At 37.7% G+C, this 27,847-nt stretch overlaps 1 protein-coding gene across 2 annotated transcripts in view; it reads left to right on the top strand.

Annotated features, from left to right (window-relative positions):
* The window catches only part of ZNF652 (zinc finger protein 652), a 67,004-nt gene that overhangs the window by 16,871 nt on the left and 22,286 nt on the right, over positions 1-27,847 (top strand). The window lies entirely within an intron of this gene.

Here is a 27,847-nt window from a genome sequence, read left to right on the forward strand (position 1 = left end):
CCATGATCCCTAGTATTGTATAATTGTCCTCCATTTTGTGGTATTGTATGTGTTGTAAACCCTAAACCTCAGGATTAGGGTGAGTGTATCTTGAGTCACACCCTTACTAAAGTCACTGCCTTACTCAAGTCACACCATTGCATGACCTTACTCAAATAAGGGGAGTTTCTCCAAAAAAGTTCTCACTCACTCTGGATCCTGCATCTGGTTCGTCATCATCTGACCTCCCAGTTCTTAGAGCTTGAGCCAACAGCCTGCCATCTGACCTGCCAATGGGATTTGTCAGCTTCTGCAGCCCCGTGGGCCAGCAACCTATCATCTGAGCTGACTCGCCAGCTTCTGCAGCGTTGTGAGCCAGCAGCCTGTTGTCTGACCTGCCGGTTTGGGTTTGTTGGTTGTTGCAGCCTCATGGGTCGGGAGAAGCCTATGCCTAACCCATAGATTTGGGACTTGCCAGCCTCCACAACCATGTGGGCCATTACTTTGATATGGTTCGTGAGTTCTGTGAGACCTTGCAGCAAATTACAGAACCCAAAGACAGGACGAAAAGTACTGAGAGGAGGAGAAAGAGTTGATGTTAGAGATGATGGAGTGGTACAGCAGTTGGTACAAATTCAGTTGGATATTTGGGACATCTTTAACCTCTGCCTCATCAGCTTTGTGCTGATCCTTATAAAAGAAATTATTCATTTAGCTACTTTTTGTTTACTAGGAAATTAATTTATCAATCAGAAGCCCACAGGTTTCACTGTCTGCAGTGTATTGCTCTGAGAGAATTTAAGTAATTGACCATTCCTGAAGAAGAAAAGATGTTGGCTTTGAGGCAGAATACCACCGTAGAAAGAGTAGTACTTGGGTAGGTTTCACTCCATACTTGCTAATGCAAAGAATCCTTCCTGAGGCAAACCGTGGTATCCAAACGCACTATGTTAATTTAAACCTTGAAACAGTTTAGTTTATAGCAGAGGAGGAAGGAATTGGCAACATTACGTTGATGTGTATTTAAAAAAATTTTTTCTCCTCCCAGCTTAAATGGACCACTTAAGTAGTACTTCCATTAGAATACCACATTTTTTAAAGAAAAAAAATCCTCTTAAGCATTCAAGGCAACAAGCAAAAATGCCCAGAGATAATTTAGCCATTTGGTAAGAAAATGGATAGTAAATCTGAAGTACACCTTCCTTTTGCAAAGGCAAACCGGAGGGAAGTAGTACAGCATTTGTCATATCTGTCAGCTAAACTAAAGAGCTAAGAAAGCTGTCCTGAATTTTTATATGTGTTTTGAGAATACCTCTGTGCAGAGCATTAGGTGTCAAGGGGAAGCATAATTTTTTTTTGTTTCTCTCAAAGAACTTATAGTGGGAGAGATAAAATTTATATAAAAATAACTACAATTTGTGATGATGTATGTTAGGCGAGTAGCTCTGTGATATAGAAGTTTAGAAGAAGGAGAAATCATTTCTGACTAGGGTGGTCAAGAAAAGCTTTAAGAAGATGTATTTGAGCTAGGTCTTGAAAGAAGGTGTGATGGTTAATGTTAAGTGTCAGCTTGGCTAGGGCTATGATTTTCAGTGGTTTGGCAAACATTGGACTAATTGCTCTTCCATAATGTAATATAATGTAATCACTTCCATGATGTGATCCGCCGTGAGCAGCTAATCAGTTGAAAGGGGAGTTTCCTTGGGGGTGTGGCCTGCTTGCAGTATATAAATGGCTCACTCTCGCTCTGGATTCTGCATCTGACTCGTCATCATCTGACCTCTGATTCTTGGGACATGAGCCAGCAGCCTGCCATCTGACCTTCCAGTTTTGGGTTTGTCAGCCCCCGCAACCACATGAGTTCAAGAAAAGCCTCCAGCCTGACGCCTGACCCACAGATTTGGGGCTTGCCAGCCTCCACAACTGTGTGGGCCATTACCTTGAATTACATCTCTCTCTCTCTCTCTCTTTCCTTCTCTCTATATCTATTTTACTGATTTTGCTCCTCTAGAGAACCCAGACTAAGACAGAAGGCTAGCATATTATTATAGTGGAGGAGAATATTCCAGGTAGAAAGAAAGAATGACATAATCAAAGGTTTCAAGGTGGAAAAGTTAAGGTGCATTTGAGAAATACCATGAGGATGTTAGATGTGAGAGGAGGACCCTGGGAGTCAAGATTGGAAAAGTCAGTTGGACCCAGATGGTGGTGGGCTTTTCAGTGCTTTGCTAAAGAGTTGTATTTTATTTCTAGGCTCTACAAACCAATAAAAGTTTTGTAGCCAGGGAGTTACATGGTCTACATGGTCTACTTTAGGAAAGTTTAGAAGATCTGTGTGTAGGGTGATTTGAAAGAGAGAGGTAGAAAGACACTTACAGTAGTCTAAGTATGAAGTGATTAGGACCTGAGCTGGGGTGTTAATGTTAGCAGTTGGAAGAGGAAGAACAGGGCAGTTTTAAGGAGCAGGACTCATTGGTTCATTGGATGTTGGGGTAAGGGAGGGTGAGCAGTGAAAAATGAACTTGAGGTTTGGAATCCAAATCAGAGACTATGGCTGCTTCATTTATCTCTTCCATAAACTTGACCATAATATAAACACTCAAAATCAACAGCAGCATCTTAGAACAGGAAAATTATCTAGTGTTTTTGTTTTTCAAACAATAAAGTGTGCAGGTTAAAATTGATGATAGATAGTGTTTGTTATGAGTTAGTTCTCTTAGCATCCTCTAAAGGTAACCAATGGATTTATGCCTATTTGATGTGTTTCAGTCCACGGTTATTAACTGTTGTTGATACTCAAATTGTCCTACTAGGAGCTTATCAGATTGGCTCCTGAGTCTTTTCCCATAACCCTAGTAGTCTTTGATGGTTCCATTATGACAAGATGTTCCAGACTCATACATTTCCCGCCCGGTTTCCTTTTAGTGGGAAATATCTAGAAACCACGGTATGTTCTCAGTACTGAGCAAGGCACAGGCTAGGATGCTGAAGTTCTATTCTAAAAAGAGATACCTGCCTTCAAGGGGCTTATACTCTTTAAGGTGTTTGATTTTTGTATTCATTTGATTTATTTACAAATTTTGATATAGTAAAATCTGATTTTGATTACCTCCTGTTTGATTAAAGTAAATCTTTGATTTCATTATCTAATATATCAAAATGAGATGAATATCTCAAGTTTTTTTTTTATAATTTAAGAAATGAAGTTAAAAAGAAAAGATAAAACTTTGAGGGAATAACATGCATTGTATAAACATGTAACTTTATAGGAAAAGTAACTTTTTAAAAAAATAAATAGGGTATCCATATAATTTATTGTCCAGACTAGGACACTTTTGAGTGTTAAAGGGGTGTTATTAATAATTACTCTGGAAGAAATGCATATACAAGACTCTGCCCACCAAACTGGGACATATGGTCACTCTGTTGATAAACTAATTGGCAAGACTGTGAGCCTCCTGAGGCCAGGAACCCTATCTGTCATGTTCACAGTTGTGTCATGGCACCTGGCACATAGTAGGTGCACAATAAATATTTGTTGAATGTTAATAAAAGTCTGCTGATCTTTTGAGACTTGCTGTAGGTTTTAAAGTGTTTCTTATGCTTAGTTATGTTTACACTTTTTCAACTTGTTTTATCAACACTCACATCTGAATGATCTTAGACATTGAATCTGAGTAGATTTGATTAATTCATTTAGTTTTAAAGTTTAGGATTAGTTGTTTATTACAGAAATAATACATGTTTGTTGTAGAATAATCAGAAATTGTAAATAACCTCCTTACCTCGACCCCTTACCTCCACTTCCAAAAAAAAAAAAAGAGTAATCAATCAATCTGGTTGGATTTTATTTTAAGGAAGAAAAGAGCATAGCAGTTATATACACCCTCAGAGTCCCTCTGACACATCTTTCAGCCAGTGGGCCTTGAGTTGCTTCCGTTTATAAAAGAGACTAATACTTATTTGACAGTAACTCTGTGATTCCTTTTTTTTTTTATGCACTGTTTTGTTGTTGTTGAGAAGATAAACACAGTAAAACATACACCAATTCAACAGTTTCTACATGTACCATTTAGTGACATTGATTACATTCTTTGAGTTGTGTAACCATTCTCACCCTCCTTTTCTGAATTGTTCTCCATTAACATAAATTCACTGCCCCCTAAGTTTCCTATCTTATCTTTTCACGTTGCTGTTGTCAGTTTGATCCCATATAGATAGTTCTTAAAAGTGCATAATGCTCATGGCAGATGTTTTTTTAGTAGTCAAGTTAAACTATTGTTTGGTTTTAAGAAGATTTTAGGGAATATTGTTGGTTTAAGGTTTAAAGATTATCTCAAGGCAGTAGTTTCAGGGGTTCATCCAACCTTCATGGCTCTAGAAGTATGGAGTCCATGAGAATTTGAAATTCTGTCGCATTTGCCCCCTTTTGATCAGGATTCTTCTATGGAATCTTTCATCACAATGTTCTGTAATGGTAGTTGGATACCATCCAGTTCTGGTCGCATGGCAGAGGAGGCAGTTGTTCATGGAGGCAGTTTGCCACACATTCCATATCTTCCTTCTGTTCTTGACCCTCGTCCTTTATGTGTTGTTCCCTGGGAATAGAGACCAATTATTGTGCCTTGGATGGCCGCTTGCAAACTTTTAAGACCGCATGCACTACACATCGAACTAGAAGGTAAACAGAGGCACTAAACATGTTAATAGTCCATTTAACTGGAATGTCCCATGAAACCATGACCCTAAACCTCCAAACCAAGAAACAAAATCTCATAAAGTTTTCGGTTGTATATAAGCAGCCTCAGCAGCTTTAGTTGTTGTAAATATATCTATCACACAACTTTTGCTAATTCAGCTTTTTACAGGTGTACAACGTATTGACAGCAATTACAGTAATCAGCTGTGCAACCCTACCCTTAATCAACACGATATTTCCATCTCCCTTAACTCCCATTCCCTCTTCCCCCGTCCCTCCTGCCCCTGGTAACCACCGATAAACTTTGTTCTCTGTATGTTTGCCTTTTCTTGTCTTTTTATGTAAGTGAGATCATATAATATTTGTCCTTTTGTGATTGACTTATTTTACTCACCATTATGTCTTCCAGCTCCATCCGTATTGTATATAGCCTGTATCAAGACTTCATTTCTCCTACTGGCTGAGTAGCATTCCATTGTGTGTATGTACCACATTTTGTTTATCCTTTTATCTGTTGATGGGCATTTAGGTTGTTTCCACCTTTTGGCTATTGCGAGTAGTGCTGTAGTGAACATTGGTGTACAAGTCTCTATTTGAGTCTCTGCTTTCAAGTCTTTCGGGTATATACCTACGAGTGGAATTGCTGGGTCATATTTTTAGTTTTTCAAGGAACCGCCACACTGTTTTCTACAAAGGCTATACCATTTTGCACTTCCACCAGCAATGGGCAAAGGTTCCAATTTCCCCACATCCTCGCCGACATTTGTTTTCTGTTTTTCTCTTAGCTATCCTAGCAGGAATGAAATGGCATCTCCTTGTAGTTTTGATTTGCATCTCTCTGATGGCTAATGACGCTGAGCATCTTTTCATGTGTTTGGTGGCCATTTGAATGTCCTCTTTGGTGAAATGTCTGTTCGATTCCTTTGCCCATTTTATGACTGGGTTATATGTCTTTTCATTGTTTAGTTGTCAAAGTTTTATGTATATTTTGGTTATTAGATTCTTGTTGCATATATGGTTTTGGAAGATATTCTCCCAGTTGGTAGCTTGTCTTTTTTCTCTTTTTTGGTAAAGTCTCTTAATGAACAAAAGCTTTTAATTTTTATGAGAACTTTGTGATTCTTAGCTATATTTCAGAGAAGGGAGGAAGTAGGGGAGGGAGAACGATTATTTAAACAACATTTCTGTCTTCAAAACTGTCTTTGGTTGCTCTAGCCACATTTCTTAAAGACGTTGCAAAAAGTGTTGTTGTTGTTGTTAGGTGCTATTGAGTCAGTTCTGACTCAGTGACCATATGTACAACTGAACAAAACACTGCCTGGTCTGGGGCCATCCTCACAGTTGTTGCTATATTTGAGCCCATTGTTGCACCCACTGTGTCAATCCATCTTGTCGAGGGTCTTCCTCTTTTTTGCTGACCCTCTACCAAGCATGATGTCTTTCTCCAGGGACTGGTCCCTCCTGATAACATGTCCAAAATACCTGAGACAGGGTCTTGTTATCCTCACTTCTAAGGAATATTCTGGTTGTACTTTTTCCAAGGCAGATTTTTTTGTTCTTCTGGCAGTCCATGGTATATTCAATATTCTTTGCCAGCACCATAATTCAAAAGCATCAATTCTTCTTTGGTCTTCCGTATTCATTGTTCAGCTTTTGCATGCGTATGAGGCAATTGAAAATACCATGACTTGGGTCAGGTGCACCTTAGTCCTCAAAGTAACGTCTTTGCTTTTTAACACTTTAGAGAGATCTTTTGCAGCAGATTTGTCTACTGCAATACATTGTTTGATTTTTTGACTGCTGCTTCCATGGGCGTTGATTGTGGATCCAAGTGAAATGAAATCCTTGATGACTTCAGTGTTTTCTCCTTTTATCAGGATGTTGCTATTGGTCCAGTTGTGAGAATTTTTGTTTTCTTTATGTTGAGGTGTAATCCATACTGAGGGCTGTAGTCTTTGATCTTCATCAGTAAGTGCTTCAAGTCCTGATCGTTTTCAGCAAGCAAGGTTGTGTCATCTGTATATTGCAGGTTGTTAATAAGTCTTCCTCCAATCCTGATGCCATGTTTTTCTTCACATGGCCCAGCTTCTCAGATTATTTGCTCAGCATACAGACTGAATAAGTATGGTGAAAGGATACAGCCCTGACACACACCTTTTCTGATTTTCAACCACGTAGTATCCCCTCGTTCTGTTCAAATGACTGCCTCTTGGTCTAGGTATAGGTTCCACATGAGCACAATTGACTGCTCTGAAATTCCCATTCTCTGCAATGTTATCCATAGTTTGTTATGATCCACACAGTCAAATGCCTTTAATTACATAGTCAGTAAAAACACAGGTAAACATCTTTCTGGTGTTCTGTGCTTTCAGCCAAGATCAGTCTGATGTCAGCAATGATATCCCTTGTTCCACATCCTCTTCTGAATCCAGCTTGAATTTCTCACAGTTCCCTGTCAGTGTACTGCTGCAACCACTTGTGAATTATCTTCAGCAAAATTTTTCTCGCGTGTGATATTAATGACATTATTTGATAATTCCCGCATTCTGTTGGATCACCTTTCTTTGGAATGGGCACAAATATGGACCTCTTCAGTTGGTTGGCCAGGTAGCTGTTTTCCAAATTTCTTGGCATAGACAAATGAGCACCTCCAGCATGGCATCCATTTGTGGAAACATCTCAATTAGTATTCCATCAATTCCTGGAGCCTAGTTTTTTGCCAGTGCCTTCAGTGCAGCTTGGACTTCTTCCTTCAAGTACCATTGGTTCTTGATCATATACTACCTCCTGAAATGGTTGAACATTGACCAGTTCTTTTGGTCCAGTGACTGTGTGTATTTCTTCCATCTTCTTTTGATGCTTCCTGCATCGTTTAATATTTTGCCCATAGAATCCTTCAGTATTGCAAGTTAAGGCTTGAATTTTTTCTTCAGTTCTTTAGCTTGAGAAATGCTGAGCGTGTTCTTCCCTTTTGGTTTTCTAACTCCAGGTCTTTGCACATTTCATTATAATACTTTGTCTTCTAGAGCTGCCCTTGGAAATCCGTTCAGCTCTTTTACGTGATCATTTCTTCCTTTCGCTTTAGCTACTCGATGTTCAAGTGCAAGTTTCAGAGTCTCTTCTGACATCCATTTTTGTCTTTCTTTCCTGTCTTTTTAATAACCTTTTACTTTCTTCATGTATGATGTCCTTGATATTGTCCCACAACTTGACTGGTCTTCAGTTATTAATTCTCAGTGTGTCATATCTATTCATGAGATGGTCTCAATTCAGGTGGGATATACTCAAGGTTGTACTTTGCCCCTCATGGACTTGTTTTAATTTTCTTCAACTTCAAGTCGAACTTGCATGTGAGCAGTTGATGGTCTGTTCCTCAGTTGGCCCCCGGCCCCTGGACAGATGAGTGGTGGTGCCAAAAGTAGTGACAAAAAAAAAAATAGTAGTGACCAAAAAAAAAAAAAAATTTGCATCAATGTAAACTAGTGTGAAAACTTGGATTTTAGATAAAGGCACTATATTCAGAGATATTACAGGAAAAATCCATATTACTAATTAAAATCTTTTCTTCAGCATAAATAGATAAGGAGAAGTAACCTACCTACCTTAGTCCTTTGTCCTCAGGCTTCTGACTGGGCAGCCTGCTTGGTCGTTGAGTTTGGGTTATGACAAAAGTTAAACAACAGCAGCAACAACAACAACAAAAAAGCAAGCAAGCAAGCAAATGAACAAAACATTTATTAAGATTTTTGACTAGTTACATCTATTTATAGAGCATATGTTGTGAAGAGCTGTGGTTTTCTTTAGATTAAGAAAGGCATTGTATAAAAATCATCTCCTCATGTAAATGCTTCCTCCACCTACTCATTTATCTGCAAGACAGGAGTCTGTTCACTTCCTCTTGAGCTCAGTGCCTTTGCTGCTCATATTGTTGTTGTTGTTGTTAGGTGCTATCAAGTCAGTTCTGACTCATAGTCACCCCATGTACAACAGAACGAAACACTGTCCAGTCCTACGCCATCGTCACAATTGTTGCTGTGTTTGAGCCCATTATTGCACCCACTGTGCCAGTCTGTCTCATTGAGGGTCTTCCTCTTTTTTGCTGACCCTCTACTTTACCAGGCATGATGTCCTTCTCCAGGGACTGGTCCCTGCTGATAACATGTTCAAAGTACATGGGATGAAGTTCTCGCCATCCTGGCTTCTAAGGAGCATTCTGGCTGTACTTCTTCCAAGATGGATTTGTTCATTCTTCTGGCAGTCCATGGTATATTCAGTATTCTTCACCAACACCATAATTCAAATGCATCAATTCTTCTTCCATCTTCCTTATTTATTGTCCAGCTTTTGCATGCATATGAGGCGATTGAAAACACCATAACTTGGGTCAGGCACACTTTAGTCCTCAAAATCACATCTTTACTTGATAACACTTTAAAGAGGTCTTTTGCAGTAGATTTGCCCACTGCAGTACTTTGATTTCTTCACTGCTGCTTCCATGGGTGTTGATTGTGGATCCAGGTAAAATGAAATCCTTAATGACTTCAGTGTTTTCTCCTTTTATCATGATGTTACTTATTGGTCCAGTTATGAGGATTTTTGTTTTCTCTATGTTGAGGTGTAATCCATACTGCAGCCTGTAGTCTTTGATCTTCATCAATAAATGCTTTAAGTCACCTTCACTTTCAGTAAGCAAGGTTGTGTCATTTGTATATCACAGGTCGTTAATGAGTCTTCCTCCAATCCTGATGCCACATTCTTCTTCATATGGCCCAGCTTCTCGGATTATTTGCTCAGCATACACACTGAATAAGTGTGGTGAAAGGATACAGCCCTGACTCACATATTTCCTGAGTTTAAACCACTTAGTATCCCCTTGTTCTGTTCAAACGATTGCCTCTTGGTCTATGTACAGGTTCCACATGAGCACAGTTAAGTGTTCTGGAATTCTCATTCTCCGCAGTGTCATCCATAATTTGTTATGATTCACACAGTCGAACGCCTTTGTGTAGAATAAAACACAGGTAAACATCTTTCTGGTATCCTCTGCTTTCAGCCAAGATCCATCTGACATCAGCAATGATATCCCTTGTGCCACGTCCTGTTCTGAATCTGGCTTGAATTTCTGGCAGTTCCCTGTCTTTGCTGCTCGTAGTCTCATTTTTTAGACATTCCAGTGGAGTTAAAATATAAATGTCTGAAGTGTGTATTGTTACTAATTAATTTACTTTATGTCCTAAAATTAACTTCTCTGGAATATATAGGAAGATAGTGTCTTGAACAGGTAGTTCATTCAGAGATTTGGATTATTGGGATATTTTTGTCTTACGGAAATATGCATAGTCATTCATAATTCAATATCGGGAGCCATATTTTGGGAGAAAAATTGTTAAAAATTCTTGGTGTTGAAAACCTTTGTATATTTGAACATCTTTCATCAGCTTTCCCAGCTTGGGTTATTACTGACCAGTTATTGTGCCAGGGAGCAAATAGCCAAGAAAAATTCTGTGTGATGTTGAAGATTTTTTCTTCCTCACAAGCAGATCTTTAAATTGCCACATGTTCTATAGTTTAACCTTGAGTTATAATTTTAGTGTTAATGCCACTAATAACTTCCAGAGGCTTGTCAATATGATACATGTATTCATGTTTGTGCACGTGCACGAGGACTATGATTTTCTTCCCTTAAACTGAAAGTTGAAATGTGTTGTAGCATGAAGATGTATTGATTTTTTTTTTTTCGCCCCTTTGCTTAACCTGTTATCTGGCATTAAATGAAAAAATCTTGCTCGAAAGTTGCAGATCCCTTGAGGGCAACAAACATAATACTCAAAATGAAACTGGGTTACCGTTTCTGCAGCATGCAGTGGTTTGTATCAAAAGCTGTTTTGGTCTTAACTTTGAAATTATTCCCTTCACTTTGAAGTGGTCATATTTTAATTCGGAGTGGTTTTAAATTTTAGAATCTCCTGAAGTGAACTTAAAAATGTTTGAGTATTTTCTCATGAGGTTGTCCTACTCAAGTTTGTAGAAAGCTTATCTCAAGACAGCGTATCTCTTCAATAAGACCAAAGAGGCAAAAAACTTTTTAGATTTCAGAAAGTATTAAAGACTAAAAGTATTTAGGAGGGTATTCAAAATAAAACTGATTTTAGGTAGATACAGAGTTTTTTAGCTTTTAAAATATCTGGACTTTCGTAGTTTAGTACTTTGAATTTGTATTTTAATGTTGGAATCATATCTATAATATAACCATTTTGTAATGTAACCATCTGTTTTCTTTTGGTTGATGTGTTCTGAAATGAGATGAAACTTAAGATTGTGACTTTATCATACTTTTCCTTCTATATATAATTTTTTTAACTTTAATGAACTAACCTCCTAGCATAGTGAATTTTTAAATGTTATCTTGTCCTGGAGTTCTTCTGTGGTAAGAGTTCTTCGTTCTGATCAGCATTTAAACATTTTCAAGTTTCTCCCATCTTCAAAAAAACAAACTCAAACTTTTCTTGTTTTGAGTTCCAATTTAGTTTCCATTCCGTCCTGATTACACTATAGCCTGGTTTCTTTCACCTCTTAGTCTTCATGCATCCTGCTCCTTCTTTCTAAATCAGCCTTCCTCTTCTCACTTTTTGCCGCTTACTTCCTGACCTTCATTTGGCTAACTCCTACTTTTTCTTTGGGTCTCACATTGGCAGTCTTGTCCTCTGGTAGTTTTCCACTCATCTGTGACACTCGTGCATGACTCCCTCGGTACTGTCTGCACACCCTTTGTGGTGGCATTTATCATGTGGTCATTGCTGGACTATTTGTGCTCCTCATTAGATTCTGAGATCCTTGAAAGCAGAAGCTATGTCTTGTTCACAGTTATACTCATGAGGCCTAGTACAGTGTCTCAAAAAACATTGAGTAAATAAACGATTGAATACTGGCTAGTTTTTTGTTTAGAGCTATGCGTGTTAACTGTTCAACAGTGTTTACACAGAGAACCAAATTGTTAATATTTAATGTTGGTATGAACTTATAATTTGTTTATAGGACTTGCTCTCCTCTCCCCCCAAAATTTGTTTTTGACACATCCACCTTCTTTGTAGTGATTTAGCATATGTGCCTTTTTTGGTAAGTAGTTTAGATGGAATTTTCTTTTGATAATAAGACTATAATTTTTTTTTTTTAACTTGCAGAATTATAAGACATGTTTTACATGTAAACCCTTTGTTTGAGTAACAGCACTTTTAGTAACTTAGGATCCCATCGCTTCTAAGACTATGATATACTCATGAAGATTTATTAACCATAACTCAGTGTGGTCGGGGTAACAACCCAAAACCAGTAATCAGCCTTCTCCATGTTCAGAAGAATTTCCCAGAAGGGAGGGAGGATCCATTGGGTCAGTTTGCCAGTAGCCGCTGTAGAACACCTCTGTTGAGTAAAGTTTTGCTCCAAGCTTCTAAGGAGTGGTTGGGCACTCTTGCCTTTAATTTTGACATAATTGTGGCATTGTAACTAGGTTTGGTTTCACTCAACATATGACTTACGTTTAAAAGAAAAAAAAAGTTTTGTGTACATCACCGTGCTATTTTTGGTTAAAATCTGACAAGCAAAGTCCTGGCTGGCTCAAATAAATTTCAGTGCTCTTAAAAACAACCAGAAGAACAATCTAGCCTTGACCAAAAATTATTTCACTGAATGCAATTATTTAATGCAGTAGTGCATTTTCAAAATGGCTAATTATGCAAGTACGTTGGCGATTATGAATAATGTTGCTATGAACATTTGTGTACAAGTTTTTGTATGAACATATGTTTTTGGTTCTCTTGGGTATATACCTAGGAATGGAATTGCTGGATCATATGGTAACTCTGTCTGTTTAACTTTTTGAGGACCCCCTAAACGGTAGTAGCTGTACCTATTCACATTCCCACCAGCAACATATGAGACTTCCAGTTTTTCCATATCTTGACAAGACTTGTTAATTTCTGTTTTTCTGATAATAGCCATCCTACTGAGTATAAAGTAGTATGTCATTGTGGTTTTAATTTGCATTTCAGTAATAACTAATGATGTTGAGCATGTGCTTATTGACAATTTATGTATCTTTTTTGGAGAAATGTCTATTCAAATCCTTTGCCCATTTTTAAATTGGGTTATTTGCCTTTTTTATTGTTGGGTTGTAAGCATTCTTTATATATTCTGGATAATAAACCCTTATCAGATCTATGATATACAAAATTTTTTTTCTAATTCTGTGAATTGTGTCTTTATTTTCTTGATAGTGTTCTTTGTCTCCCATAAGTTTATTTTGATGAAGTTCAGTTTACCTATTTTTTCTTTTGTTGCTTGTGGCCTGTTTAATTTTTAACTCTATTTTACTTTCCATTCTTTCCTTTTCCTTCATTTTCACTACCTCATGTTCATTATGCAACAATGTATGCAACAGACTCTAAAATTACCTATTTCTCTGAGTTGCCCTCCATAATTTGTAACTTCTTTAAGAAAAATCTTTTCAAATAGGAAGGGGAAGGGAGCCAGGGCTGAAAGTCCCCTAAAACCAAAAAAAAAAAGAAAAGAAAACAAACCATACCCGTTGCCATGGAGTGGATTCCGACTCATGTGCTGGGAATTTTACGGCTGTTACAGATTTAATCCTCATAACAACCCTTTGAGGTAAGGATACTGTTATTCTCGTTTTACAGGGAAACAAACTGAGTTTGGGTGAGATTAATTGGCTTGTCCAAGGTCATACACCTGACTAAGTAGCACATTGGCGTTCATACTAAGATCTCTGTGGCTCTATCATGCTTCCTTCCTGAAACTAGAGCAGGCAGTGTCTATAGGCCATGTACAAACCTTTCTGTTCGTGCTACAAACTTAATCTCCTCCTTTTATGATGTTACTCATATACTGTTCTTTTATTCAACCTGTTAATCCATTTATAGCCATAGATATTCAGGAGAATTGAGAGAAAAAAGGGTAGGAAGAAGAAGAAAGGAAGTAGAGAAATGTTTAATTTACAAACCTAATCTATACATCACAAATAAGGAAAAGTAAAATCTGCTGTATGTCAGAGTTCTTAGCCTGGGGTCTTTGGACCCCTAGGGGATCCATGGATGGATTTCTGGAAATGGACAAGCCCCTTGAAATTGCATGTAAATTTTTGTACGTTCATTTTTCTGGGGGAGAGGATTTGTAATTTCAAAAGAATCTCAAAAGTCCATTATCTCACAAGTTTAAGGATTGCTGGTTAGGAGAGGAATATATAGGCTATGGGAAGGAAAAGGCAGGTAGTATGTTAGCAATTTGTCTCTTTCTGTTGGCCATGTTTTGGGTATGTTGTGGTTTGGGTTAAACCTTTCCATGTGGTTTCAGATATTTTTGTTTTAGACTATTTCTTTATACCTTTTGGTCTAAGACTAATTAAGTTAAGCTTTTTTTCCCAAAGTGTTCATTTTTAAAGTATCATGATTTTTTTATTAATGAGAAGATAACAGTCCTTTGTCTTTTGGTAGATAAATGTATAAATTAAATTCCAGTATTTCCTGATGTTGTTCACACATCTAAAATATCTGTGATTTCTTTTAATTTCTTTTTTAGGGGGATGTTAAAATATAGGAATGTAATGAGGGCATTTCTCAGAGTTATTTTCATTTTCTAAATGAGTGTTTAATTCAAGTTGACAAGTACATAGGCTTCTCATAATGGGTTACATTATAGGTAGCCACAATGTGTACATACATACCTGCCAAAAATATCTCAGTTCTAACCTGGGGTGTCACCTGTACGAGTTTAAGAAATGGAAGATTCACAAGGCCTTTTTTTTTTTTTTTTAATCTTTTATTTTTTTCTCATACAAAAATTTATACACATATTGTTATGTAACCCTAGTTGAAATCACTCTACTGTGATAGCACCCTCCTCCTTTCCACCCCTGATTCTCCATGTCCATTCGACTAGCTCCTAACCCTCTCTGCCTTCCCGTCTCACCTCTGGACAGAAGCTGCCTGTTTAATCTCTTGTATCTACTTGAGCTAAGAGGCACACTCCTCACGAGTATTACTTTACGTCCCACAGTCCAGTCCAATCGCTGTCTGAAGAGTTGGCCTCGGAAATTGTTTTAGTTCTGGGCTGATAGAGAATTCAGGGGCCATGCTTTCTGGGGTTCCTCCAGTCTCAGTCAGACCATTAAGTCTGGTCTTCTTACTAGAATTTGAGTTCTGCACCCCACCTTTCTTCTGCTCCATCTGGGACTCTCTGTTGTGTTCCCTGTCAGGGCTGTCATTGGTGGTAGCCAGGTACCATTTAGTTCTTCTGGTCTCAGGCTGATGAAGTCTCTGGTCTCTGTGGCCCTTTCTGTCTCTTGGGCTACTACTTTCCTTGTGTCTTTGGTGTTTTTCATTCTCCTTTACTCCAGGTGGTTGGGACCAATTGATGCATCTTAGATGGCCGCTTGCAAGCTTTTAAACCCCAGATGACACTCACCAAAGTAGGATGCAGAACATTTTCTTAATAAACTTTATTATCCCAGTTGACCTAGATGTCCCCTGAAAGCATGTTCCCCAGACCCCTACCCCTGCTACTGTATTCCTCAAAGTGTTTTATTGAATTCAGGAAACTTCTTAGCTTTGGTTTAGTCCAGTTCACAAGGCCTTTTAAATCTCTTCATTTTTCTTAATAAAGCTAACTAAGCAGGATATTAATGAATAATGATCAAAATACTTGCATAGTTAGCCATTTTGGAAATGGATCAAAAAACTCTTTGCCATCAAGTGGATTCCAACTCTTAGTGACCCTGTAGGACAGAGTAGAACTGCCCATAGGGTTTCCAAGACTGTAAATCTTTACAGAAGCAGATTGCCACATCTTTCTGCAGTGGAGTGGCTGGTGGGTTCGAACTGCCAACCTTTCTGTTAGCAGCCGACTGCTTTAACCACTGCACCACGAGGGCTCCTCTGAAAATAGACTACTTACTGCATTAAATAATTGCATTCAGTAAAATCACCTTTGGTCAAGACTAGACCGAGACTTTCCAAGATTATATATCTTGTGGGTTTGTTCTGGTTGGTTTTTTTTTTCCTTCTTTATTTTTTTAAATTGTGTTTTAGGTGAATCTTCTGGTTGTTTTTAAGGGCGTTAAATTTTATTTGAGTCTTTGTGTAGCCAGAACTTCGCTTGTCAGGTTTTAACCAAAAAGATTGCAGTAATACACAGAAAACTTCTTACCTTCCTTTTAAAAATAGCTCCTTTGTTTAAATTGGAGCTCTGGTGGCATAATGGTTAAGAGCTCCGGTGCTAACCGAAAGGTTGGCAGTTGCCACTCCTTGGAAACCGTTTTGGGCGGCTCTACTCTATCCTGTAGGGTTTCTGTGAGTCGAAGTTGATGCGACGGCAATGGTTTCTTTTGTTTGTTTAAATTATATTCTGTCTGCAGATGATGTTTGTGACTTGAACAGTGAAAAAATATTTTGAATATATGTTGTGATCATCTAAGTCCAGCAGTGTGGCCTACTCAGTATATGATTTCTTCTTTGGCCCTAGGGTGGTTACTGGTGAAAGTTAAGGTTGCTTAAGCTGACTGTGTGATGAGTAATTCACATTAGTTTTTATTGTCTTATATGGAAATGTACAGACTGTTAATGCTTTAAGGTCATTAAGTAGTACCTGGGAGGAGTACCTCTCTTTTGTCCTCTTCCACTAGCTACACTTGCATATGATGGTAGGCTCATTTAAATGCATGTGTAAAAAACTACAGTGACATTTAGTTTTATAAAAGCTTTGTCAAAAACTGAAGGTGGCGGGCATTTCTCAATTTCCATTTCTTACAGGGAATGGATTAGATGGACTGCTTAAAAATAAGTGATATATTTTTTATTAAATGAGATTGCATTAAAATTAGTTCTGTTTTAACTATGTAAAGTATAAGCATCTGAGAATACTTTATAATGCTTATCCAAAATATAGCATAGTGATATATATGTGTACGTATCATTTGTGGTTTTGTTTGTTGTAAAGTTGACTTTTACAAGTTGGTGTTGATAACCTTTCTTGTGCACTTCAAGCCAATTTTGTGAAATTGTCATTTGGAGATGAAGGACATTTACAAGTATGCTACTGATCTGTGAAATAGACTCTTTTTCACTGTAAATTTTATTTCTGTAGCTTCTAGTTTACAAAGCAAGTTTAAAGTTTACAAAATTATTTAGGTTTTATCTATTTGAAAACCATTTTGTTGCAAGAAGATGAACTAAAACAGTTTAAATTTTGGCCTTTAGTTGTTAAAAAAGTGGTTACTCTGAAACACAAACTGCAGGTGGATCTATTTGAAGTTGGAAATGTACCCATGTGAATTAATCTAACATGCAGGGCACACTTCTGAAGAGAAGTGTGAATTCCACTAGCGAAGAATAAAATTTAGACCCTTGAATACTGAGTCTGGTTTTATTTTTTTACCTTGTGTCATATAGGTATTTATTTGTTCAAGGCCTAAGTGCATATTTTGAAATAATGGTGTTTACCATTTAGCTCAGTACGAGACAGTGGGGTGAACTGGGACTAGGAGTTAGAAAACCGGAATTCTAGCCCTTGTTCCATCATTTACCAGCAATGACAATGGGAAAGATCTCAAACTGACCCTCAGCCGTAAAATGAGAATAGCTGTCCAGGTCTTTTGTTGTAGGGCAGTGATGCTTAAATAAGATAAGTAAAAACTTCTGTGGTTTTATTCCCTGTCTTTTTCATAATCTGTTTCTTATATGCAGCATGGCTGCCTCCCTTCTCCATCTGTCCGACTACTTGGCCTTCAAGACAAGCTGCAGCTTTATCTCATCTCTGAAATTCTCCTTGACACCGTCACCACCTTTTACATAGTTAATTATCTTCTCTTCTCCACTGCTGCCGCTGTGCATTAAATGTATAGGTGTGTTTGTTTAATAAACACTTATGCTAGTGCTTACTATTGCTAAGTACTGTTGTAAGCGTTTATAAGTATTAACTCATTTAATCCCAGGAACAACCCTATGAGGTAGGTGCTATTACCCCCGTTTTACCGAAGCAGAAAACGAGCCATAGAAAAGTTAAGAAATTTGCCTAAGCTAGTAGGTGTGGGAGCCAGATTTTTAATACAAGCAGTCTGGCTTTAGAGTTTGTGCTCTTAACCACTCTGCCATGCTATCTTTTGTTATTGTACTTATCACACTGTATTGTGATTGTCTGTCTCACTCGTTAGACCTTTGAATACCTTGATGGCTTCAGCTTCTATAATGCCTAACACACAGTAGGCACTTAATAAATGTTTAACAAATGTATGATAAATATGCTTTATGTAACTGTAAAGCATCATATAAATGCAGATTATTATCACCACTACCATATGCATTTTTGTAGACCAGAGAGTAGACTTTACCAAGCTTTTCAGTTTTGCAGTTTGTTTTCTTGAACCTCACTTTTCCGGTTGGCATACTAAGGCATAGATTGGTAAAATTAAGGGTTGGCAGTACCAAAGATTGGGTTAAAATGACTCTAGTTATTGGTCTCATCATTTAGCCCATTTGGTCAGATATTCTTTGCCATAATAATATGCCGTATTTAATGTAAAAGAACAAAATCAGAGGGGTCTAAATGATAATATTTGTTAAAATTACATGTCTTGAGTAGTTCACAACCGCCAGTGTACCCCATAAAGTATATGGAAGTTTCTTACTGGTAGAGATTATTTTAAGAAAAAGACAGAACTTGGTAAAATGTCATTCACTTTAGGCAAATAGAACTTACTGAATTAAGGAAAAAATAAAGCTTTCGGTGTAGACATAAGTTTTAAAATTTAATTGCTAGGCAGGAGAATTAAATAATTATTTCCTATAAGGAGCACATTCTTGTAAAAAAAAAAGTTTAAAAATTACAATTAAGATATTTTAAATTTTGTTTTAGTCATTACTGGTATGTCGTGGGATTTAGTATAAAATGGTTTGTGCTTGTATTTTGTTTATTATTCGAATTCTCGGCATTATCATTTCTACTTCTATTTTTCTTCTATAATTTCTTCACTTATTTTAAATTTATACTGTCTTGCTTAATTATATATTTGTTTTATCAAAGATATACTTAAATATAGGCATACCATTGACAGTTGTCATGTAATCTGACCCCTAGAACACAACTCTAATCATATTAGTTCTTCCTTTAAAAACCTTCAGTGACTCCATCTTGCCATCCGTATCAGCTACAAACTCTTCAGCCCATCCTTCAAGGTAGGCCACATATGGCAATAATTCACCTATCTTGCCACATTTCTCTTCCGTAAACCCTATATTCTAGCAAAACTAAACAACTTCAACTGTCTCCTGTTCAAGAACATACCCCACCATTACCCCATTCTTATTTTCCTTCACTGCAAATAGCCTTTTCCACTTTAATTTGCCAGTCTAAAACCTACCAGCCCTTCAGAGCTTTTTAAAATATACTGTCCTTTACAAAGCTTCTCCCAGTTTCCTCCACTAGATGTGCTTTCTTCTTTTCTCAACTTTTAGATTACTTTGTACTTTTTTGATTCATATTAAACATAGAGTAGGTGTTATATAATCGTTTGACCATGCAAATTTTGAAAATAGTTGCCATTTGGCAGATGTGTCCCTAACATATTTTCCTAATGAGAAAGAAGTGAATAGCCTTCTGTAAAAGCAGCAAAGCTTTGGATAAAGTATCAGACCATCCCTATCATAGATACACAAATGTCATCCAATCCATTCTTCCTAGTGGATGAATTTTTGGAAGAACTTTGCCAATACACCTTTATTTTTTTCTCCCTGTTCCTTTCATTTTCTTGGTACTTTTAGTTTTGGCCTAATCCTCTTAGATAGTTGTATGCTTTATAGAAGGCTCTCCATGCAGCAGGACAAGGATCTGGTAGTGCATTGGTAGTTTAAGCTTTGGAGGAAGGTCGGTGGAATTGGTTCTGAAGGAAGTGGAATAAGCAGAGGTAGCAGGCTGATAGACCTCACAAGGTTGCCATTCCAACTTGAAAAGACTAGTCACAAGTAGAATCTTTTTTAAAGTATTCTGTGCAGAAGATGCTTGCCTACATATTTGATTAGAGAAAAAAAAAAACCTGTTGAATTTTTCAAAAATTAACTTTTGAAACTTTTCAGGGAACAAAATTAATTGTTTTCCTCTTATAACTAAATTTAAATAAACACACTTGCAGACAGTATAAACATATTTTGTATTCCACCTGGAAAAGCAAGCTCTACTATCTATAATATAGTGTCATGTTTTCTGATTTTTTCTTAAAATTTTATTTTCTCTGTAGTAGCTGGTCAAGCTTTTAGAGTGCCAGGACTGGTTGCTTCTTAATGCATATACTCCCAACATACACATCGCATTTGCCCTCAAGCTGTCGAGAATAATGTGTACATTAATTATAGCAAGACACTAAAGGATGACCCACTTTATTTTGGAGTTTATTTTACAAAATAGTAGAAAATAATCTTTAAGAATAGATGAACTTGTATTTTTTTAATACTATAGAGAGATGAATTTAAACAGCCCTAGTGGTGCAGTGGTTAAGAGCTCGGCTGCTAACCAAAAGGTCAGCAGTTTGAATCTACCAGCTGCTCCTTGGAAACCCTATGGGGCAGTCTGATTCTGTTTTATAGAGTGGCTATGAGTCGGAATATACTCGACAGCAAACAAGTTTGTTTTTTCTGGTTTAAATGTCAATGAAGGCTATTTTTTATTTACTTCTCTCTACTTTTAGGTTCTTACAGCTCAGTGTCTTACAAAAAAGTAAATTAAGGTGATTAATAATAAGCTGGGACTGAGGATAAACATAAAGGGTGAGATAATGGAAAATGGAAAGTGCTAATTTCCCTAATGTGTTTTTAGTTTTGTAAAGGTTACCCTGTTGTGCCCGTAGGAGATGTTTAAGTTTTCTGGAAAGAGAATAAAGGAAGATTATCACCAAAACTCAGACAGGGAAGAAGGTGCCAAAATCAAATGAAGAAAGTAAAATATGGGCAGAAAGCCCATGTATGTTTCAACGTGAACAATTAGACTTCATCTTCTATTGTGACAGTGTGGTTTATTGATGTTTCTGTGAGTTTTCGTGATTTGAATAGTGGTGAGATGTCACTTTCAGGTTCCTGTGGGAATGCATACGTGTGCTCATCATTTAAAATAGAATACAGCACTTTAATTAGAATGTTTAAAAGTTAGTATTAGTCTTATTTTCTAATTTATTAAGGTAGAAGATTCCTCTGTGAATCCAGCCCTTTGTCTTTCTGATCTTTAACTTTTCACTTAAGAACTTTATTGTCTCTACTGTTAGCCTAAGCCTAAGTGAGTTTAGTTGACAGGTAACTTGTAGTTCTTTACATTGGCTAGGTTATGCTTTGGTAACAAACTACTCCCCAATCTAGGTGGCTTAAAACAATGAAAGATACCTTTCTCACACTATATGGCCATGATAGATCATCAGGAGTCTCTGCTCATAACATCATCACTCAGTGATCCAGGCTGATGGAATAGCCATCTTCTTGTACATCACCAGGCACCATGGTGAGAAAAGAGATCTGGAGGTTCTCTCATTGCAATTAAATACAGTAGCTCAGAAGTGACTCACATTACTTAGGTTTACAACATGATGACCAAAATTAAACATGTGGCCCCATGCAACTACAAGAAAGTACAGTACCACCTGTACCAGGAAGATAGATGAAAAGATTTGATAAAAACACTGTCATCTACCACAGTCTGTCATTTTGGTCATCAGATGTTCAGTCTATTCTCTCTCACAGGCGAAATATACTCACTTCTTCCCCAAGGTAGAGAAACCCACAGTCCTATCCAATCATGGCATCAAGCTCAAAATCCAGGACCTCTGAGTGATGTAAGGGTATGATGGTGTATAGTGGTCTCTACATCAGATCTAGATGTTGTTCCTCTTGATCCAGAGACCTAAGAAAGAAATTGACAAATGATTCTTGCCTCCACATAGTATACAACAGAGAATGGCAACGAGTAATAGAAATAAGCACTCCCATTTGAAAGGGGGCAGAATAGGAGACATATAGCAGTGGGTGGACTGCAGCAAATTCTGAACTTCCTCTGAGCAGCCATTGAGAGGACCCTCCACCTTGGGGGTAGAGAATGTTCTTGAATATACCCTGATTTTGTTCCTCAGGGTTAGCTCTCTTGTGAATTTTTTTTTCCCCTGTGGTCCCTAGTTTCATCCTTTCGTACATTCTCCCCCCCACCATTATCTTCCTTGGCCGTGTCCAAAATGGATAATAGGGAATATTCCCCTTTTAGGGAATGAACAGCTGTCTTATCCTACCTCCTGCCATAGATGCTTGGGAACCCAAAGATCATTTTAAGTCTTGAACGGTCAGTCTCTTTTACCCCAAGCTAATGGCTCTTTTGGCTGTATAACTCAAAAACTTGGTTGGCTTTTTATATATTTGACTCCAGTCAGCTCCATGTGCCCTAGCCACATCCACAGTTCTTTTCTAATCATACTTCTTAGATTTGCTGTAAAGCTCTGCTTTATTGGTCCTGTACTTCTTTTTTGACTTTGAGTACAGGTATTTCTGCTATCCTGTCACATATGCTTTCCCGAAAAGCTTCACATTCTACAAAATCGTGCACTAATACAACAGGACTTATAGGAAAAATAGGGTTGGGGCAGACCACTCAAAATCTGTGGAACGCTGTGTCCAGTGCACTAGTTAAAAACAATTAACAATTACAATAACACAATAGCATGTTAAATCTCCACTGGCATTTGTACCCAGTGTTAGTCAATTGAACCTTGACAGGTTCCTGGCCTCTTGTTTCCTCCTGAGAAGTGGGGCCTTGGAGGCATTCACTTCTAACAGAGACCAGTTTCATCAAAATTAAAAATTTGATCTATGGTGTAGGCTTCAGCAATCAAAAAGGTTTTTTGTTTTTTAAATACAGGGGAAGAAACACTCTCAACTTCACCAGATATTTTATAAAGTAGAAAGTGTAGTGGTTCATGAAACCAGTGAGCCAGACACTGCTTGCATTAAAGGAAGATACAGAAGTAAGATATTTAGCTTTTTTCTTAAGGTCTTCATATTTTGCTAAGGTTTTCTTTCTAATTATGAGAAAGCTTGTTCCTAATCACTTTAAACATTACTTGCTGGGGAAAATCCCATATAAACCAACATGACTTCTGTGTTATATTGACATCATTTCCCTGTTTACTAATAGCATTCTATCTAAATCACATTAAAGAAATATGCTTCATAGCAAAACAGACTATGCTAAGAGACTGCTTTGGTGAGAGAACCTCAACTTTAGTCTTTTTTTAGAAAACCTCTTTTTAGTAAAGGTAGTAATACTTAATCAATTAGATTTTATTAATGGTTGTGAAGGCCAAATCTTTGATTTGATCCTTGCCGCAAGACTGAAGTCTAATCAGCCTTTGTAGCTCAAAGACCTTCTCAGTTTTAAGGACTTGCTTTTTCTAACCCTACAAATCCCTGATTTTCTGGACTCCTATTCCTTATTGTACACGGATCAGTAGTTTTCTGAATTCACCCTTTTCGTGTCATAATTTGTCAAATACAGCCAACAGTGACCAACACATTCTCTTAACATTCAACACTCTCAATAAAGGTACAAGCTCTTGAGATATATTAGCTACCTTCTGAGACAGTACAGGTGATAGTGTCACCAAATATTTCACCACTGTGTAATGTGAATTGCTGTCCTTTTAGCCTCTAATAGCTGTTTCCTTGTCTCCCTCCACCCAACTCCTAAGCCTTTGCTATGTGTTTTGAGTTTTTTGAGAAGGCAGCACCTCATTTCTAGGTTCCACCTGTATCAGCCAGGATAGGCCAGATTATGCTGTGGCAGTAAACAACTCACAATCTAAGTGTCTTTAAAAACAACCACCACCAAAGTTTTATTTTGTAATCACACTATGTGTGTGTAACCTGTAGGTCATCTTAGTCACTCAGTAACCCAGGGTGATAGCAGCCATCACCTTGAAGATGGCTGGTCTCTGTGCCAGAGAGAAAAGAGGTTTATTGTTAGGTGACATCGAGTCAGTTCTGACTCATAGTGACCCTGTGTACAACAGAATGAAACACTGCCCAGTCCTGCACGATCCTCACAATCATTGTTATGCTTGAGCCCATTTTTGTAGCCAGTGTGTCAACCCATTTCATTGAAGGTCTTCCTCTTTTTCACTGACCCTCTACTTTAACAAGCATGATGTCCTTCTCCAGGGACTGGTCCTTCCTGGTAACATGTCCAGAGTACCTGAGACAAAGTTTGCCACCTTGGCTTCTAAGGAGCATTCTGGCTGTACTTCGTCTAAGACAGGTTTGTTTGTTCTTCTGGCATTCCATGGTGTATTCAGTATTCTTCGCCAACACCATAATTCAGAGTCATCAGTTCTTCTTTGGTGTTCCTTATTCATTGTCCAGCTTTCACATGCATATGAGGTGATTGAAAATACCATAGCTTGAATCAGGCCCACCTCGGTCCTCAACGTGACATCTTTGCTTTTTAACATTTTAAAGAGGTCTTCTGCAGCATATTTGTCCAATGCAATACATCATTTGATTTCTTGATGGCTGCTTCCATAGGTGTTGATTGTGGATCCAAGTAAAATGAAATCCTTGACGTCAATCTTTTATCCGTTTATCATGATGTTGCTTATTGGTCCAGTTGTGAGGATTTTTGTTTTCTTTATGTTGAGGTATAATCCATACTGAAGGCTGTAGCCTTTGACCTTCATTAATAAGTGCTTCAAGTACACTTCACTTTCAGCAAACGCGGTTGTATAATTTGCATATCACAGGTTGTTAATAAGCCTTCCTCCAATCCTAATGCCGTGTTCTTCTTCATATAGCCCAGCTTCTCAGATTATTTGCTCAGCATACAGATTGAATAAGTATGGTGAAAGGATACAACCCTGATGCACACCTTTCCTGATGGCGTCACCTTGTTCTGTTCAAACGACTGCCTCTTGGTCTATGTACAGGTTCCGTGTGAGCACAATTAAGTGTTCTGGAAGTTGCATTCTTCGAAATGTTATCCATAATTTGTTATGATACACACAGTTGAATGCCTTTGCATAGTCAGTAAAACACAGGTCAACATCTTTCTGGTATTCTTTGCTTTCAGCCAAGATCCACCCGACATTAGCAATGATATCCTGTGTTCCAATGTCCTCTTCTGAATCCAGCTTGAACTTCTGGCAGTTGCCTGTTGATGTACTACTACAACCACTTTTGAATGATCTTCAGCAAAATTTTACTTGTATGTAATATTAATGATACTGTTGGTTAATATCTGCACTCTGTTGGATCATCTTTCTTTGGAATGGACACAAATATGGATCTCTTCCAGTCAGTTGGCCAGGTAGCTGTCTTCCAAATTTCTTGGCATAGATGAATTAGCACCACCATTGCTGCATCTGTTTGTTGAAACATCTCAATTGGTATTCTGTCAATTCCTAGAACCTTGTTTTTTGCCAGTGCCTTCAGTGTAGCTTCTTCCTTCAGTACCATTGGTTCTTGATCATATACTACCTCCTGAAATGGTTGAACATCAACCAGTTTTTTTTGGTCCAGTGACTCTCTGTATTCTTCCCATCTTCTTTTGATGCTTCTTGCATTATCCAATATTTTGCCCATAGAATCCTTCAATATTCCAACTTGAGGCTTGAATTTTTTCCTCAGTTCTTTCAGCATGAGAAATGCCAAGCATGTTCTTCCCTTTTGGTTTTCTAACTCCAGGTCTTTGCACATTTCATTGTAATACTTTGTCTTCCTCAACTACCCCTTGAAATATTCTGTTCAGCTCAGAAGAGGTCTGGAGAGTCTCATTTTGGTTAATAAATGCCCAGATCTTCTGCATTTCACTTCTCATAATGCTCTGGCCAGAAGTAGTCACACGGTCCCACCCAACTATAGGGGGTAAGGGTGGGATTCAAATGTGCAGTTCCACCATGTGCCTACAAGACAGAAAGCCAGAAATATTTGGGAACTCATTAATGACTGCCACGAAGGATTTCCTTGTAAACCTAGCCCTTTTTTTTTTTCTTTGTCTTTCTGATTTTTGTTTTAACTCCTAGCTTTTGCTAGTTAATTGAATTTTACTCTCTCACCTCTCCTGCTTAATTTGAGATAATTAACATAAGTAAGTTTATTTTACAGTGCTTGTAATAATTTACATTATTTCCATGGGTCAGAAGTTTTAGCACATGCAAAAGAAAGCTACTAGGATTTTCCTACTTTAAATACTGGGTATGAAACTATTTGTATGATGCAGAAAGATAAGTGGTTATAGGAATAATTGAGTTTAAATTATTTCGGGGTATTTGTCACAGTAGAAATAGAAAAATTGTGAGCTTTGGAGTCAGGTGTGCCTGGGGTCATACATTGCCTCTGTCATTTAATAGACAGGTGATCTTAGACAAATTATTTAGACTCTCTGAGTCATAATCTCCTCCTTTACAAATACAAAAGAGTATAAATATATCTATTCAGATGTCAAGTAAAACATGGTGGCATTTATCATCACTCCTTTCTGAAATTCCACTAAAATGAAAGTAAAATAATTTTTTAAAAAGAATAAATTCATTAAGAACAAAGGAAATGGGAGATAAAACAATAGTAAAGGAATGATAGAATTTATCAGCTGTGAACTATACATAGTTATAAGCATTAAGTACTGACTTAACAAAAAGTTCTGATACAGCTATATTGGGAGAGTAAAGGGAGAGTTGGGAGCAGTATGGTTAGAAAACTATAGTGGAAGACAAGAGGTAATATCTAATATTGAAAAAAAGGCAAGAAATAGAAATGTAATTATATTATTTAGAAATATGGAAACAAATACCTGGGAGTGTGGGGGACAGCTAAAATAGATTATTATTACTTCTGGAGTATGGGACTGAGAGAGGATATAGTAGGACAGAGGATTGTTGTTTTTTTGTTATAAAACTAGCAGTATATTTGACTTTTAAGACATTTATTTATATAGTGGATTACTTTGATCAAAATTTAAAAAAAAAAATGAGTTCAAAAATCTACCCTATTATGCAACAGTAAAGAACAATGATGAATCTGCAAAACATCTCACATTATGGATGAGTCTGGAGTAAAGTAAGTCAATCACAAGAGGACAAATATTGTATGAGACCACTATTATAAAAACTCAAGAAAAGGTTTACATACAGAAAAACAAAAATTTTTAATGGCTACAAGGCAGGGGAGGGGTGGGGAGGGGTCATCACTAACTAGATAGTGGACAAGTATTAACTCTGGTGAAAGGAAAGACAACACACAGTACAGAGGAAGTCAGCACAACTTGACCAAGGTAAAGTCATAGAAGTTTCCTAGACACATCCACATACCTTGAGGGACTGAGTTACTGGGGCTGAGGGCTGAGGACCGCGGTCTCGGGGAATATCTAGGTCAATTGGCATAACATAGTTCATAAAGAAAATGTTCTACATCCTACTTTGGTGAGTAGTGTCTGGGGTCGTAAAAGCTTGTGAGCGGCCACGTAAGATACATCTGCTGGTCCCATCTGTCTGGATCAAAGGAGAATGAAGAAAACCAAAGACTCAAGGAAAATATTAGTCCAAAGGACTAATGGACCACATGAACCACAGCCGTTACCAGCCTGAGCCCCCTAAGAACTAAATGGTGCTACCACCACTCACCACTCTTCACAGGGACCACAATAGAGTCCCAGACGGAGCTGGAGAAAAATGTAAAACAAAATTCAAATTCACACACACACACACAAAAAGACCAGACTTACTGGTCTGACAGAGACTGGAGGAACCCCTGAGACTATGGCCCCCAGACACCCTGCTAACTCAGAACTGAAGCCACTCCTGAAGTCCACGTTTCAGCCAGATTAGACAGGCCTATAAAACAAACAGTAACGTGAGGAATGTGCTTCTTAGTTCCATCAACTATTTGAGACCAAATGGACAACATCTGCCCAAAAGCAAAGATGAGAAGGCAGGAAGGGACAGGAAAACTGGATCAATGGACACAGGGTACCCAGGGTGGAAAGGGGGAGAGTGCTTACACATTGCAGGGATTGCAACCAATGTCACAAAACAATTTGTGTATAAATTTTTGAATGAGAAACTAATTTGCACTGTAAACTTTCACCTAAAGCACA

The sequence above is a fragment of the Trichechus manatus genome, unplaced genomic scaffold, assembly GCF_000243295.1.
Source record: "Trichechus manatus latirostris isolate Lorelei unplaced genomic scaffold, TriManLat1.0 scaffold00054, whole genome shotgun sequence".
Classification (NCBI taxonomy): domain Eukaryota; kingdom Metazoa; phylum Chordata; class Mammalia; order Sirenia; family Trichechidae; genus Trichechus; species Trichechus manatus.